The sequence below is a fragment of the Crotalus tigris genome, unplaced genomic scaffold (assembly GCF_016545835.1).
Source record: "Crotalus tigris isolate CLP2741 ecotype Arizona unplaced genomic scaffold, ASM1654583v1 scf7180000017952.28453644438:3035480, whole genome shotgun sequence".
In the NCBI taxonomy this organism is placed as follows: Eukaryota; Metazoa; Chordata; class Lepidosauria; order Squamata; family Viperidae; genus Crotalus; species Crotalus tigris.
Genome location: NW_024096741.1, coordinates 744,842 through 758,833, shown reverse-complemented (window position 1 = coordinate 758,833; position 13,992 = coordinate 744,842).

Sequence of the window (13,992 nt, the reverse complement as noted above, 5' to 3'; positions counted from 1 at the left end):
CTGCAAATTGACTTATCTTCAGAATTATAATCACTTTGGTTTGGTTCTCTTTGATTTTTTTTAGATAAATTGGTATTTCTTTACTTATTCATATATGCCATCAAACAGAAAATAATTGCCACTCAGCCAATGGAACAAAATGAAGCATTAAGAAGCAAGTTCTACTTTTTAGAGGGCAAAAAATATCTTTTCTATATCATAAATATTCAGCAAGGAAGCGAAAAGTGCTATATACATATCTTACAAGGACTATTGGATTGTATGTCTTGGATGGTTGCAGAATAAATGCTGGAGTAATTCTGTTCTTGAGCACAACACATCTTCAATTTGTTCCCATATACTGCATGTTTAACTAGCCAATTCTAGGAGGTCAAAATAATTTAAAATAGCCTGGCAGCGCTTCACATCTGTTCAGGTAATAGTGACCATGCAAGTAATACTTGGATAATATACAATACATTAAAGCCTCACTCACGAATATGGTTTGTTGAATAAGTTATATTTGACTTGGGCATTACATTATCTGGTTGCTATATAAAAAAGAAATCTATCAGCAAAAGAGAGAGATACATTAATACAGCACTATAAGCATGGATGAAAACCTCAACTTATTAGCTTACATTTATTCTTTAATCTGTCTACTTCACTTTTTCTGATTTTAGTCCCTGTAATTCTTATTTATAAAGAATTTTCGGAAAAAAGGTTAATTTCTATAGGGAAAGAAGAAAAATCATTTAGAATATGTTACTTCTAGGGATAATATCACAAAAATTTGTATGTATCGCATTCTGAATATGAATCTTTTCAGTGGAGATCTTATACTACAAGCAAATACTATTTCTGCAAACATCAAAATCCTGCATTTTTGCTGGTCCTCTCCGCAAAAGTTTTATAAACTTTCTTTCTCATTGATTGCTATGATCTATGCAGTTAGACTGACCACCCCACCCAACTAAGCAACATTTTATTTAAAAAGTATCATTTCTACTTAGGTCAATTTTCTCAATTGCTTCCTACACACAGTAAAGAGGCTATTATCCCAATATGGTTGTTTGTGTGTTGGGGGGGGGGACCGATTGAATATCTAACTGGCTTTGTGCCACAACTTGGCCAAGAAATCTAAATTCCCATGGGCCAATACAACAGAGTAGAAGCATGTAGAATCGTGTGTGTGTGTGTGTGTGTGTGTGTGTGTGTGTGTGTGCAGTTCAGAAAAAAACTCTCAGAAAATAAGGTGTTATTTTCTGAGCACTTACTAAGCAATTATGGCAATGCTACCTTGCTTCTAAAATCTTTTGAAGGGAACTCAGTTATTTCAGTTCAAAAACACACATGCATTCCTGGGGTGCCAGCCATGACCCATGAACATTAAACCAGATTTTTGGTTTTTTATTATTATGAGTTTATATCTCAGTGCAGTCCAAGATCTATTTCACATCTGAATTTAATTATCAATAGTTGCAGATACGATAACTCACTAAAAGGACTGCAAGTAGCTGAAAGATAAGCATTCTTTTCTGATGCACCCAGCAAAGAACAATGTAATCTGTAACAACAGCTGCAGAAGACTGTATTAGACTGTTTTCACAGCATTCACCCTCAAGAATTCATAAATTCTTCAGAAATTTGGGTGAATGCTATAAAATATCCTTCTAGTCCTTCTCACTATCAGATTACTTGAATTACTTAAGCAAGATACTGCTCCAGATTAAAAGTAGGCAGGATATTTCTCTCAACAGCCTGTTTTCTTAAGCTTACTTATGCTTTCCAATTTTCTTCTCTTTTCTAGTTTCTTACAATCCTAAATCTGTGACAAACTCTCTTAATTTGCCACCTCTCTTATACTGCTTTGGGTCAGCTGACCTCTTTCAAGCCATCTGGCCTTAATCAACTCAACTAGGAGGTATAAACACCCTAGAATGAGAGAAAACTCAGCTTGTTAACACCTTAAGGACCAGTTTCCCAATTACAAGCCCAGCAAATGTTCAAGAGTGAGAGAATTTCTGGGGCATCGTATTGCACTTTTTTTCCTTTGTTCAAAAATCAGTGGAAGAAAATGTTCTAGTGCAGGAATTTATCCCATAAATAACTTCAGTAGATTTTGGGACAGCAATGAACTTATTGGTGGGATATCAATTTCCTTTCTAGAGGCTGGTTTCTGATAATCAAAGAACTCTGCTTTGTATGTTATTAAGAGAACTAGTGTGATGTGAAGGCAAATATTAAGGTGCTTTTGTTAAGTGTTCTTTAAGGTCTTATTTTAATCAATAGGCCATTCTATTTAGGCAGTCTAAACTCTGCCAATTTCTTTCTCTGATTTGCTTTTGTACCAAGCTCAAGACTTTTTTTCTTTTCCAACACTGAGAAAACATTACTGTAAACAGAGTTTGTTATGGTTATTTTCCAAATTCCATGCAGAACAAATAGCAAAGACTTTTATAGCACCTATAACTGTCTTGGCTATGAAATGCCTCAAGGCCCTTTATTTTTGTTTTAATTACACAATGTTTTGTTTGTTTGTTTTGGGGGCGTGTGTGATTCAGCTCTCGCCACATTCAAGTCATTGCTCCCTGTCTTAAATAGAAATAGAATATTTTGAATTTGGTGGGTTGTAAATATAAATTATTCACTTGCTAAATCATTTCATCACCTAAGAATGAATAATGGAAGGTGCATTTTCTTTCTACAGGGTTTATAGGCCATTTAAAAACTAACAATTGGTTTTTTTATTATTACAGCAGGAAATTATGGTTTAATATCAGTTTTAAGAAAGATATTAAGCCAGTTAACAGTTCTGTATTATAAATGAATATTAGGCCACTATTTGTCATTTGCAATAAAATGGAGGACCTTGACTTAATTAAACCTATCAGACATATATAGCAGATCACTATAAGTAGAGCACAGAACATTAATGTCAAGAAAGTGCTGACCAACAGAAGGAAGGAAGGAAGGAAGACTTAAGTGCTGACCAACAGAAGGAAGGAAGGAAGGAAGACTTAAGGCCACCCAAGGAAGCTACTGTAAGCCGCCTTTCTCCCTTTCTCTCTTTCTTGGCTGGAAGAAGGCAGCCCACATTGCTTCGTGCAAGCAGTGTGCAGTGGCAGCAATGGAGGGCTGACAGAGGGAAGTGGGGATAGGCTTGTGCCCCTGGTCATGGCGCACGCCATGGGAGAGTTGGTGAAGGAGAAGGAAGCGGCTGCTGCCGTCGGGCAGGTGATCTGCAGGGTGAAATGGGGTGGAAGGGGTGGCAGGAACCAAAGAAAGCCGCTCCAGAAGCAGACACAGCTGTTGTGCAGCAGCTGCAGAGCCTTTTGCTGTCACTCTTCCCTGGCTCTGAAAGGGCGGAGAGGGATTGGGTAAGGTCCATCCTCCGTAGCATGGCAGTCCAGCTTGGGAAGGGAGTGAAAGGGAAGAGGTGGGTGGGCAGCTAGATCATTGAACCTGTGAGGGAGGTCATAAGTATGGAGTGGCCTGTGTGAGGGGGCCCTGAAGTAAGCAGGTACAGGGTGCGTGGGGCAGCTCCACCCCCCACCTCTGCCCAGCTTGGTTTTTATGGATGTGCCTCTTAAAGGATTATGTGATTTCAGAGAGAATCGGTTGTTAAATTATTTGAATCCGACTACTGAATTTAATATAAATATAAATCATGGCTTGTTAAATAGAACATCTCTTTTTGACTTATTCTGATTAATTTCTGATTAGTTCTTGGTTTTTCTAGGCTCACTTGACTGGAAATGAAGGGACTGGGCAGATGCATACTAGTGAAGGCAGTTGAGAGCAACTGTGCAAAGCTAGAAAAGGCATAGTGAACTATTACGGAGCTGCTTCATTAAGTGTTCAATGGATTCAATGGACATATTTTTAAGCCGTTTAAAGAGTTGGCACCAGCCATTCATTCATATGCTTTTATGCTTTCTTAATCTTTTAAAATCTTGCAGGGTCCTTGGTGGTCTCTGAGCTTGTTGTTTTCATGCACATGTTTCATTACCGAATTAGATAACATCAGTGCTAACAGGGAGTGGGGTTTGCTGTCATTTTGTGTACTAGTGGCCTGCCCTGTCAGTATTAGTGGGAGTAATCTTGGTGGTTCCTTAATTAAGCTGTTATTTATTATTAGTGTGTTTGTCTGAGTTGCTGGTTCCTTGATTGTGTATTGTTTGCTCCTTAATTGTGGGTCTAATGTTAATCTCTGCTCATCTGGGTGTCGCATGGTGGTGAGGAGGTTTTTTTGTTTCCTTTTTGGCTTTTTGATTTGTCTCCTTTAATTGGTAAGTAGATGTAGTTTATTTTTATGTACCTGTTGATGGCTGACTTGTCAGGCTTCCAGGAATTCTCTACCATTTTTGGCAGGATGCACAGTTTCTCAGTTAAAACTATGGTTCAGTCTGTCCATGTGTTGTGAAATTTAGGAGTTTTCATGTCTTCTAACTGCTAGTTGGTATTCAAGGATGCATTCTGCCTATTTGTCCTACATAGTGGCTGTTGCAATCCTTACACAGAATCTGTTGTAGATGACTCCTGTTTTTGCTTCTCGATCTTTTGCTATACTTAGGCTGTTTTGGAGGTTTAGTTTGTTTGTGTGCTATGATGATGCCACATGGTTGTAATAGTCTCTTGATGGTTTCTGAAATATTTCTGATGTACAGTAGTGTTAATCGTTTTACAGCTTGATTGTGCTATATTGGATTGAGTAGTCAGGCACTTTTTGATTAAGTTGTGTGGATACCCATTTTGGTGAAAGATGTTGAATAGATGATCTGTTTCCTTTTTTTTTTAATGTTCCAGGTTGCTGCAGTATATTTGTGCTTATCTAGATAGTGTTCTTACACAGCTTCTCATGTGCGATGTTGTATTGCTGCTTCGGTAGTAGGACACTTGGTTGGAATGGGTAGTTTTATGATGCACTTGTGTTTCTAATTTGCCATCACTGTCTCTGCTGATGAGCATATCCAGGTAGAGTAGCGTGTTATTGTTTTCTTCTTCCCTAGTGAATTTTATTACTAGATATTGTTGATTGTTTTGTGTGTTTTGCCTAGTTGTTCCTTTTATATTATGACAAAGATCCATCTACATATTGGATCCATACTTTGAATTGTATGCATCGGAGTGCTATTGATTCCAATGTTGCATTACATCCTGTCCTGAAAATGGTGATCCCATAGATCACAGGTTACAAACTCGATTATGTCACATGATGTATCATGACATTTTTTACCTTTGCAGAGCCGGGGTGGGTGTGGTCTACATGTGATGCATCCAGCTCTGGGCTGTCAGTTTGACACCCCTGCCATAGATGTTCCTTTCTTTGTTAACCATATGTGACCATATGTGGTTAACAAAGACTGAGAAATCCATGATTCTAGGTATTTTAATCTCAGTGTATTTGATTAGGTTGGGTTTGCAGTGTAGTCATGGATTCTTTGGCTAATTGTGGGTCTATTAATGTAAAAAGTGCTATGGCATTAAAAACCATGATTTCATCTTCATCTATTGTCATGTCTTTGATTCTTTGTTGTGAGAACTTGATGGAGTATTTGCTTCACTCTATGAGGTGTCAGTTCTTTAGCAATGTTATAGGTCGGGATGTCTGATAATAATACAATTGGACAGAGAGGTTTGTCTTGCTTGTGTGTTTTGGGCCATCCATAGAAGCATGGGATTACAGATCCACTACTTGATTATCTGCCACTGGCCTTCTTTGTTAATTTGATCTTTCTTGGTGAGGTCACTGAGAGTTCTCCTGTCTAGTTTTTATATTGGATTGGTGTTCACTGGGTTGTAATTTTCTTTTTCTTCTAATAATTATTTTGTTTTTTATATATATCATGATCTGTCAAATCAAATCAACCTTTATTGTCAAAGTACAATGTGTGTACAATGAGATTGGCTAAGCCTCCCTTCGTGCACCCCCCCGACACAACTCAAGTGACAACAAACACACAATCTTATTACACCACATGAACTTATTGCACAATGTGCCTGCCCCGCAAGTCTATTATACATGGAGTTATTTCCCATTCAGGAGTCTGACAGCCCATGGGTAGAAACTGTTCTTCAGCCTGTTGGTGTTGCTGGCTATGCTTCTATATCTCCTGCCCGATGGTAGGAGAGTAAAGAAGTGCTGACCAAGGTGCGAGTCATCCCTGAGAATTTTCCTCACTCTTCTAAGGCAGCGGGTCCTAGCAATGTCGTCTAATAGTGTCAGGGAACAGCCCATGATGTTTTGTGCTGTGCTCACCATCCTCTGTAATGTCTTTCTATCTGCGGCTGTCAAGCCAGCACATCATACCATAATGCAACGTGAGAGGACGCTTTCTATGGTGGACCGGTAAAAGAAGGTCATCCGTCATTGCATGGTTTGGCCTTTGTTTCCTGTTAGAAAACTGCTATTTTTGTCCTTTATGTTTTTGAGGGCTGCTCTGTCCTCACCTTTCAATTGTTTATTCTCATCTTCGTCTGGTCTATGATATGATAGTTTGTCTGATGTTTTCTTGGGTCTCTGCGGGAAGTCCTATGGCTTTAAATGCTCCTTCTACTTCTGCAGAGAATTCTAATTGATTAGCAGCATCTGTGTTATAGTTTATACCTTTCTGTTGAATATTGTGTTCTGCAATAGATAGTGGGTAGTGCAGTAGATAGCTGGACATATTGACCACCCATTCATGCTCTTGTAGCTCTTTGATTCTGGGGTTTAATTTGTTTGTAGTTTGGTTTTCCTTTTTTGGGCATGTCTCTGAGAAGTAGTCTTGATGCTGCTTGTCAGACTTTCTAAATGCTCTGGTGTGATAGTCTGTTGTAGTTGTGCCTTGAGATTTTCCATGGAGTGCTGATATTTCTTTAGTTTGAGGTATGTATCTGTGATCATGAATCATATCATTTACTGCCCATTTTCTTGGGCTATTTTTCATCTAGCTGTGCAATTTATTGGAGGTTTTTATCTGACACTGGTGGGCAAACATGCTATTATAGGCATTTGTGCAGGAAAAATAGTTGTTCCTTGATAGAAGTGTGCTTACATACAAATTTCTTCCATTTGCATGATTTATAAAATATTTACCATATACTATATTGATAGAATATTTGAACCTGCAGTTCAACCCATCTTCAATCATTCATCTGATATGACAGAGTCCATATCTTGCTAACACATAAATTCCAAATTTCTGTTCTTAAAGGAAAATGGTTGCAATCCAATAAATAGCATGTCCCATCCACCAATAGTGCTACAGGCAAAGCCAGGCTAGAATACAAGGTAACAAATGGGTGGCATGGGATGCTATGGTTCAACTTGTTCTGTCCTCTGGACATGATAAATTATCATCAGAACTACTTGTCTCCTAATTTAGATCATATATTTGAACAGCATTCAAGAGAACAGCTGAGTCCTTAGATCAAGATAAGGTGTAATTTGCATGGATTTAGCATAAAGTGATATGTGAATTCAGCACATTGTGATTTATTCAACCCATGATTATGAAAATACAATCTTTAAAATATGATTTTATTCAGCAGCCTTGGGGATCCCAGGAAGAAGCCTGCAAGGTGGTTATATGAGAGTAAGTGATGTTTGTTCTTAGGTTTTATCTGCTTATTTTATCTGTTTACTACATCTGTTTATTTTTGTTCTTTTTAGATCATTATGGAGTTTTCAACTGTTGTGTTGTACGCTGCCCAGAATCAAGTGTTTGTGAGATAGGTGGCTATATCCATATGCTAAGTAAATAAATATGAGGTCTTATTATCTGATCCTTTCAAAGAAAGATGATGAATTAAAAAGAGTTCTTTTGTATGCAAAATTCCTACGTCTATGCCTGGAATTGATATAGTTTAAAACCTTGTAATTTTTTCTGAAGGAAAGACTCTCTGCCCTTCCTTTCTTTATTTAATTATCTTTTATCGTCTATTATGAGGGGTATGGTGGAGCAGTGACTTGAAGACAATGGATTTGTTGCCCAGTGATGGTTGGCACTCTGGAGGTTCAAGTCCATGACATCACATGGCGGAGTGAGCTCCCATCATTTGCCCCTATCTCCTGCCCACCAAGCAATTCAAAAGTATATAAAAATGCAAATAGATAAATAGGTACCACTTCAATATCAGAAAAGCTAGCAACGTTCTGGGAGGAAATGGGTGCTGGAGCTGGACCTGCCTGGATGTGAGGCAAAGTCAGCAGAAGAAAGCCCAGATGACCCAACTTCCTCTAAATGCTGCTAGCCAGCTAGTGCACCCTGTGGTGTACCATGGATAGCGCACATGCATGAACAAAATAAACTAGCAATCTTAGGTTGCCAGAACTACTCTGTGGTAAAAAGCATTGTAGATTTCCCTGGCTATGAAGTCATACACTAAAAAAAAGTTATGTTTAAGTTATCATACAAACAATACATTGAACATAATACAATTATGAAATCATAATTCAAAAATATACACATAACCTCACCCCTAAGTCAGCAATTAATACTATTCAAGATTGAAATAACTCCGACTAAATTTAAAGTAAGAACCAACTACAATGGACTCATATGTGTACTGTTATGCTAGTAAGATAATTGGATACCAACATACTTCTCAGCAAACACATGTAAGCTCTTGCGACTGTTCTATAATTGTATGTTTCATAATATTTACTTTACCTAACTCTAGACCAAGAAAGAAGTGATACAAAATCTTGACATCTATATTCATGTACTGCATTTTTCAAAAGTATTAAGTGTTTTCAGAACCTTTCAGTATGGTATCTGAGAGGCCATATCCATGCGGGTAATTTGAATCTAACTGGAAGTAATCTAACATTTTGGAAGTTTATAGCAAGTATAATTCTTCTAAGTCATGTATTTGGGCATAATGAAATGAAATAATAAGCATTTAAAGAAAAGCACACTTCCAAGGTACAACCTTTTCCAGGAGAAGTCACTGAGAGGGTTGCTGATGGTGTCCTTTGAGAAATTCAATCAGGCTGATTGAGGAAACCTGGAGCGAGTTGGCTGTTCCTTCCTCCAGTTCATAATTGCTCTGTAGACCATTTAATCATTCAGAGATGAAACAAAGCCTGTGCTGTGGAGCACCGGAAGCCAAGGCCTGTGCTTATGAAATGTTTCCTACCTATGAAGCATAACTGGGGACCCATCTTTGTGTTTTGAGTACTCCTGCTGTCAAAGTGAGAACTGAAAGCAGACTAGCTCCTCTGGTTGTCTCCAAATACCTTTATATTATTACATTCAAGTACATGTCAATTTTTCAGGAGCCATATTCAGGGCAATGAGTAAAAGTATTTTGGAAAGGGACAGGCAGAAAAAGAAAGGGGGAGAAGGGGAGATGGGGTCTGCTATTTGCGCTGCCTCACAGCAAGTTAAATAAATGGATTCTTTTTTAAAATTATCCACCTCTTTTACTCAGTATCTCAGGGTAAATACTGATTTCCCTCTCTGCACATTTTCTCACAACTCCTGGAGGTCAGTTAGGCCAAGAAACAGTGATTTGTTCATCCAGTCAGCTGTGATTTGCATAATCACATGGATGAAAAAGAACTGAATAGAAAGAAGAGCTGCTTTAAATCCAGCAAATCCTTCTTTCACTTTTTAGAAATCTATTTTGTCTGTTTTCATCATTCTGACAGACTGACTGGCCCAATTTCATTAACCTTGTTAGGGATCCTAAAATGTGGAAAAGACCACTTTGCAGCTACTGAGAGCAATTGAGAACTCTCGAACCAGGTTCAGCCTCTGTACTGTTATGTTTGTTCGGAATATCAGCCACTTCTTTCTGAAACCCAACAACCTGCCTCGTATCCTTGTTGAGCATACCATTGGGTAACATATGATTTATTCCTTCAGTCATATTTTCACTACATAATTATTGTATATCTGAGAAAAATACTGCTGCAAGAATAACAGCCCTTGTTTAAGATTTCTTTCCTTTACCCTTCTTCCCCTCTCCACTTTTTTTTTTTTTTTAAAAAAGGCATTTGTCAGGACATTTTTGAAGGGATTTTAATTCACAAAAACACTTACTGCTGAGTAATGTGTGCCAATTAAGTTCAATTCACTGAATCAACAGTTTCCTGTTACCTGTTCCTTCAGGTAGAACAGGGAGTGATACCTCTGCCCTTTCCCAGGCTTCGCGGCAGGGACCTTTCCTACCTGAAAACAGTAGAGACACCTGTTTGGGGAGTATGGAAGGCTAGCACCTGAAATCTTAGGAATGGGCTTGCTATTGAGAAGAGGGTGCCCGATAAGGCTGCCACTGTGATAGCCAGAGGAAATTCGATAATGGAAGGAGATGCCGAACAGATTAATCTGATGTGATTTGCCAAAACACAGGGTTTTCTGGAAGATTATCCACACTCGCAATAGGAAGCCCTTTGTTGTATAAAAGTCCCCACTTATCATTGTATTCTCTATCTCAATAAGAAATATAATGGTTTGCTTGTTTACATGCACGGCAGCTACATTCAGTGCAGGGCTTAAGAACTATGCATTCCCTTTCATTTGAAATGTGTCCAGCTTTGCAAGTTATTAAATTGAGGGAGAACAAGCTATTGTACCCACATGCAAAATTTAAATCAGCCTCGCTTAGATTGGCAAAAATCAATGTTATTTCATCCACTGGGAAAATGTTTTACTTCCTGCTTAAATACATTCTTGATAGGAATTGCAAGATCATTTACAGCTATCTTATAGGCTTGTGCAGTTTTTTTAACAGTCTCTGTAGTATGATTGCAGAGCTTTATTTGTTACTAAGTTCCTTATAACTATTTATCCTTTCTCTACTAAGATTAATTATTTTATTAGTTTGTTTTTACTTCTTCAGTCTCTTTTGCTAAATATGCAATATGATTAGTAATTCTGAATTGTGTATACTGAATCTGAGATTGGAATTGGGCCCTGATATGCTGGGGTATAAAACAATTCCTGATTTCTGGAGCTGATTTTTAAATACCTTTAAATACATTCAAGTCTGCAAAACTACCACAATGCTGTGTTCCCAGAGTCAGAAAATAAACAAAATTAACTTGCTGGAAAACAGCTTTACCAGAGTTCTTGAATGGAAGACAAACCTTTTCATATTGTATGATATTTTTAGTCACTCCATTTTTATGTAATGAGACTGTCACAGCCCAAGGGATCTGAAGCCAAAGACAGGGTTGCTTGTGTAAAGCTGTTGCCTTTGGGGGAGGGTTTGCATTAGATGGGCATCAATTAAAGCTCAAAAAAGAAGAATTCACTTTTAACTATGTAAACAAAGTATTGAGTCATTTGCAATAAAGATAAATGAGAGAAGGCAAGTAAATGAATGCCTTTCCTCACAGCTACTGACTAAGTGGTCTGCATTATCACATCATCATAACAAGAAAGAAATTAAAATTATAAAGTAGAACATAGCAATGGAAATATGATAAACCCAGCAGAAGGAATAGCTCTCAAAAGAATTATCTGTCTAGACCAGAGGATGGTTGCAGAATTAAAAATAAAAATAAAACTTATTTGGCTTAAACTGCTAAAAATGCATACAATACAATGAAAAATGACCACCAGATAGATTTTGGCACTGTAAGATACTGGGGATTTGCCATGTAGATGTAGTTGAAAGGTTTATGAACTCATTGGAAATCTATTGTCTCTTTTTAATCTTGCATATTTATCATTTATAAATTTTACAGTGTGTTCAAACATTTATTCTCCTCTCTCAGATGAGTTATTTTAACTTTCAGTCTTACATAAAACAGCAGCCAGCGCCTGAAATCTGCATAAAAAAAATCATTTACTTTTTTTTTTTTTACATGACTAAAGATTTAAGCATGTGCCTTTTTATTCTAATGGATTGAAATATAAAATAATCTGAATTTAAGTATGTTGCTGCTGCTGGTCCCAAAACATTTTTGTCTCCCAGGTTGACATTAGGTGCAGTTTAATGGGTGTATTCTCAGACCATTTATAATATTACATAAAATGTTGGATTGAAAATGGTTGGACTTAGTTATATGAACAATACCAGAATAATTTAATAATAATGAAGACCCAGATTGTTGGGGGCAATGTAAATATATATATACATTGCTTACTGGTGTACACTGCTTAGAGAGTGCTTGCACTTAAAGCGGTATATAAGTCTCCTAAATAAATAAATAAATAAATTTTTCTCTTCTATAGGAAGGAAGGAAGGAAGGAAGGAAGGAAGGAAGGAAGGAAGGAAAAATTGTGTTATTGCAAATTTTTCAAAGAGAAATGAGGTAGTAGCAATGGGAGACTTTAACTATCCCAGCTGTTCCACGAGACAAACTCTTTCAAGTGTGAATTTTCCAAGACATTGCTGATATCTTTATTTTATTTTATGCATGTCTTTCCTTTATTATTTTTACAAACAATTCAAGACAGCGAATATATCTAACACATCTTCCTCCTCCTATTTTTCCCAAAATAGCATCTGTTTTCTCTATTGGGCTGAGAGAAAGAGTGACTGGCCCAAAGTCACCTAGCTGGCTTTCATGACCAAGGCAGGTCTAAAACTCAGAAGGTCTCTGGCTTTCTAGCCTGGTGCCTTAACTACTAGACCAAACTGTCTCTCTTCTAGAAATGATGAAGAAAGGCTATCTTTAAGTAGTGCCTAACTAATAACACAGGCGTTCTTGACAAATTGGAAGCAATGGGGACTTTGGAATTCTTGATAATTAAGAATAGTGTAACCAGACTCTTGGATGTCAAAAAATAGATGTTAATAAACTCAAAGCAGCAATGAATATGATTCCCTGGTAGGAGAAACTGTTGGGAAAAGCAGTTCAAAATGCATAGGAATGCATTGAAAATAAAATTTCTTTTCCATCACCTTTGGGTAAAGTATCAATTGTTGTTGTTGTTTTTAAAAAAGGGAAAATAATGTACTTACATTGAAAAATAAGCCTAAAAGGGTACAAACCAATGTGTTTGACATTAATACCAGGGAAAATTCTTGGACAGATAATAGAAGTACACATGCAGTCGTCTTGAAAACAATGTAGCGATTGCTAGCAGTTACCATGGCTTGATCAGAAAAAGTCTTGTAGATTAATTTATTCAATGTTTTGCTTGGATAACTTACTTAGTAGAGTGTAAGAATACTGTGGGCATAATATGTCTTGAGCAATTAAATATCTGACGAAATGCCTTGTTACATTCCGATTAGCAATGTAGGATGGCATGACATAACTGTTTTGAAAACTATATGATTGGAGTGTGTATTAATGGTTCATCAGGTTGATGGGAATAATTAACTGAAGTACTAAAGGGTCTGTCACAGTTTCTGTGCTCTTCAATATTTTCATTCATTATTTAAATGTAGAAATAGAGAAATCCTTATGAAATCTGAAGATGACACAAGAATAGGTAGGATAGCTAATAATCTAGAAGACAGAAACAAAATTGAAAATTATCTTGACAGGTTAGAGGCTAAGATCAATAGAATAAGATATATTAAAGATAAAATAAATTAACAAATAGGGTGGAAATACATGGTTTGGTAAAATATATATGTGAAAAGTATTTTCAAATTAATTATAAACTAAATAAACCAAAAAGTAACATGGCTACAAACATCTGATGCAACTTAAGACTTCATTAATAAAAGTAAAAATTCCATGTCAATAGAAACAATAATTTCATTATTTCATAGAATTTCATATTCTATTTTGATCAAACTGCACTTTGGATACTGTGTCCAGTTTTATGTACCATATTTTGAAAAAGATTATTTTTTTTTCAAATTGTGAAGTTGAAATAGATGCAGGAAAGAGGAAGGTGGATGATTAGGGACTGACTTTTAAGCCTTATGATGAGACACTAAAGCAAGTCAATATATTTCATCTGAAAAATTATAACTAAAAAGAAATATGATCACATTTTAAAAATATACCTGAAAGGCTATCATGTAGTAGGTAAAAATATATCCTTTAATTTCAAACAGCAGCTTATGGAATAATGGTCTCAAGGTACAAAAATGTAGGTTCACTTGAAACTT